Genomic DNA, 4533 nt, shown 5'->3' with positions numbered 1-4533 from the left:
AACATTCTAATGGACATATCCAGAGATATGTTTCCTACGTGTCTCTAAATCCAGTCAAATGAAATGAAGGTTAGCCATCACAAGTCCAGAAAGTAAGACCAAAACAAAGGAACAAAAACAATGTTGGGCATGGTGAAACACCCCTGTAGTCCCAGCACTTGGGAATGGCAGAGGCAGGTGGATCTCTGTGAGTTCCAAGCCAGCCTGGTCTACACAGCAAGTTCTGGGCCAACTGAGGCTATGGGGAGAGCCTGCCTCAAGAAGACAAAAAAAAAAAGAGGAAAAAACACAAATCTTGCAGCTTCATGCATGACATCTGGGCTGCTGGTGGCATAATTGACTTCAATAGCCTTAGGTTACCCTGCCTGTCCAGTTCAACCACCTACAACCCATGTGGCCTCTGTCTTGGGCCAGCTTTACTCCACGGCCTGTGGCTTCCCTTGGTATAATTTACATGGTTCTCTGCCATCTTGGGTTCTCTACTGCATCTCATACTTCCCCTTTTCCTTCTCATACACAGCTTGCTTATGGAAAAAATATACTATAGGCTCAAGTATTTGGACAGTTGATCCCAAGCTGGTGACACAGTTTGGATTACTGAATCTTTAGAAGGTGTGTGTGGCTTGCTGGAGGAAGTATGTCACTGGGGTGGGCTTGGAGTATTGGTAGCTTCACCCTACTTCTGGTTCACTCTCTCCTTCATGCTTGTAGGTCAAGATGTGAGCGCTTTGCTCCCTGTTCCTGCCACCATGTCTGACATTTGTTTCCCTTCCTCCTCTGCTGTAATGAACTCTCCTTCTGAAACCAAAAGCCAAAACGACTCTTCCTTCTGTGAGGCACTTGCTTGATTGTTGACTGATGTGGATGGGGCCAGCTCACTGTGGGCTGGCAGGGCCACCCCTGGAAAGGTGGTCCTGCGTTGTGTAACAAAAGCAGGCTTTGAGCACAGGTAGAAGGAGCAAACCAATAGGCAGTGCTCCTCTCCTGCCTGTCTCCTGATTCCTTCCTTGCGTTCCTGCCTGACTTCCTTCAGTGATGGAACATCATGGAAGTATAAAATGAAGCAAATTCTTTCCTCCCCAAGTTATTTTTTGGTCAGAGTGTTTTTATCACAGCAATAGAAAGCAAACTAGGACAGATATTGACGCCAGAGAGTGGAATATTGCTGTGAAGAGCCTGACCTTGCTTTCTGAGAGGATTGTGGAAGCATTTGAATCTTCGGGCTGGAAAAGCCATTGTGTGCTCAGAGCTTAATTAGCTGTTGTAGGTGTTTGGAAGCTGAGATTATTGAGGGAATTGCAGATGGTGGAGGCCTGGCTTATGAAGTTTCAAAAAGAAGCAAAAACTCCATTACCATAGTCTGTGCAATGTGTTTTGGGTTAAGAATCTGTGAAAGTGAAACCTTTGGGAACAATCAATGTTGGTTCGCTAACACTGAAAAATCAGCTGTGATTAATAAGAGATGAAATCTTCTATGATGTATTTCCTCAGGATCAGCACACTAAAGCTGTGGTCGAAAAGGGGCCAAGGCTGTACATCAAGCAGGCAGCACAACTTGGTAATATCTAAGAGTCTCCCACATGGCACTGCACTGACTGGTTTTGAAGGAATCAAGGGGGTTGTGAAGAACAGCCGTGGTAAGGAACAGCAGTGTTAGAGCTCAGGAGAGGCCACTGGTGAAGGTGCATCCTCAGTTGCAGTGAAGAGCCCAGGTTACTGGAGGTGCCAGGACCATGGGATAACTGAGAACAGTGGCAGATACAGAATGGGGCAGATTTGAGCCTATGAGGCAAGTTGTGTGTGCTGTGGATGGCCGAGCCAGAGAAGAGGAGCTTCCTATGTATTTTGGAGCCCAGAAGAAAGTGAGTGAATCCTAGAGGTTGGACATTGAACTACAGTGCTTGACTGTGGAGTTTCTGAAGTGCACTCAGTTACTCCCTTTAGAAATAAATTACATAACTTATTTGTGATTTTACAGGAGCCCACACTTGATAGACTGGACTATTTTAAAGAGACATTGAACTTTTAAGTGGTAGAATTTTTAAAGACTATGGGACTTTTAAAGTTGTGCTCTGTTTTCTACTGTGATAGTAATGTGAGATCTTGAGGAGAGACAAAGAAAAGAAAGATTATGGTCTAAAGTAAAATGCTTGTGCATCAAAGTTCACAAGGTATGGCATATGTGTATAGCTTCCATTGTCAACCTGACACGTGGGAAGGTGGAACTTCAGTCGGGGAATGTCTTCTATCAGACTGGCCTGTAGGGATGTCTCTGAGGAAATTTCTTGATTGTTGAGTGATGTGAGAGCCCCCACCCCAATGTAGATTATCTTAGGTTGTATAATAAATTAGGCTGAGATCTGACCACAGGAGCAAGTCAGTAAGCATTCCTCCAAGGTCTCTGCCTCAGTGCTGCCTCATGGTTCCTGCCTAATTCCCTCAAATATGGACTATTACTTGGAATTATAAGATGGAATAAACCCTGTCTTCCCCAAGTTATTCTTTTGATCAGAGTGTTTTATCATAGTCATAGAAAGCAAACTAGGACAGTTATCTTTGCTGATAACTTCTTCTTGAGAAGAAACAACTTGAAGAAGGAACTGTTCATTTCTATCTGCGGATTAAGCATCCAGCGCACTGTGGCAAAGAATGCTCACCATGGCGGTGAGAGCAGCTCTCAGCTGGGACACCACATCTCCCATCTTAATGGAACAGGGGAGGAACAGATACCGGTGCTCAGCCGGTGGTCTAATTTTTACTTTTTATTCGGTCCGATACTCCAGCCCACGGGATGGTATTGCCTCCATCTAGGATGGGTCTTCCCTTCTCAGTTAAACTTCTGTGGAAACATCTTCACAGATATGCCCTGGGGTGTGTCTCACATGATTGGAAATGCAGTCAAATTGACGATGAAATTTAACCATCACACGTTTCAACGTTTATATTGTGCTTCATGTATTTTTTATGCTATTTTGATTCTGTGTATTTTCAGTGTCTACCTCTATCAGATTCTCTCTCTGAAGTTAATCTAGTCTAAAAATCATGTGTTTCGGGGGGGAGAGGTAGATAGAGATATGGAGCGGGAGGGGCAAAGAGAGGGGCAGAAGGAGAGACTGAAGCAGATACAAAGACAGAGAAAGGCACACATAGTGATAGAAAGACATAGAATTTTGCTTACCTTGGAAAAACTCCGAGATAAGCACTTACAAGAGCATTATGATATTGAAAAAAAATGTTGAAAAGGAGAAACGTTAAGAAACACAGTTGGACAAAATTCTAGTGCTTAGGGAGTTTGACAAGCCAGTGCTAACTGAATAGAACCACAGAACCACACTGTTGATGTGACTGTTAAAATCTTTTTTTTTTTCTTCCTCTAGGGCTGTTTAATAAAAATCCAGTGCTTTTATGTATATTCTAAATGTTTCCTTATTGAGAAACTCAAAAGCAAGTTAATAACAGCATTCTTGAGGTTTAGTGAGGAGACTGCAGTAATGGTATGTTTGAAAAGAAAAATTACATAGTAAACCCAACCACCCAGCAGAGGTGATCTTCCAGTGTGTGACTATAAAATTCAGGTAATGCTCAAGGTCACACTAGCTTGCACAGTATAATAAACACAAGGAAACTTTCAAAGCAAGTGATAGCTTCAATATTTTAACAATATAAACTATTTTCTTATGTTTTCCAGACTTAGCCACAAACCAAAAACAGCTATTATTCTTTAAGATAAACTTAAAACTAGATACAGAAAATGACTAGTTGAGGTACTGGACAAAGAGGAGAACCTAGTACTACATTTCTGCTAAATAGATAAAGTGCTAAAGTGGCTCCTAATGACTTATTGTTATAACTATACATTAGTGCATCTCTCATCTCTCACCAGAGAAGTTTCCTTATGCAGATGGTGATTAACACAGAAACCCACAGCTGGCCAATGCACATAGAAATAGACACTTCAGAGTGGTTACCCCTGAATTTGACATCTGTACCAAACTTCTGCCTCCAAAGGCTCAGGGATCATTACAGAAAAGGAGGCAGAAAAACTGTAAGAGCCAAGGTTGTGGATGACTACAAGGAAACAGAGTTTTCCAGAACATATGAGTATGAATTCGCAGCAATGGTGACAGCATGCACAAGTACCATGTAAACTCTAGCCAGACGCAATCCATCATAGACATGGGAAAGTGTTTAAGAAAGCCCAACTCTCCCTGAGGATTTGCTGGAAATCGATGGCTGCTGGAAGGGGAGAGTAGGTCTCTCTTAAGGATATGACTCTTGAGAGCTTCAGAGGTGGCTCTGGTTAAGAGCACTAGCACCACATGGTGGCTAACAACAGTCCATAACTCTAGTTCCAGGATATCCACTGACTTCTGGCCTTTGTGGACGGGGCACACATGAATGCACTTACATACATGAAATAAATGAATCAAAAAATATTTAAGAGTGTCTATCTTGGTAGGTTAACAAGGCTCCAGTGGGTGGATATATATTTAAAGACATTTGTGGACATAATTTGACTCTATAGTCCTTAAT

This window comes from Nannospalax galili, unplaced genomic scaffold (genome assembly GCF_000622305.1).
Source record: "Nannospalax galili isolate Female #2095 unplaced genomic scaffold, S.galili_v1.0 scaffold844, whole genome shotgun sequence".
Lineage (NCBI taxonomy): Eukaryota > Metazoa > Chordata > Mammalia > Rodentia > Spalacidae > Nannospalax > Nannospalax galili.
Note: the sequence above shows the minus strand (reverse complement) of the source record.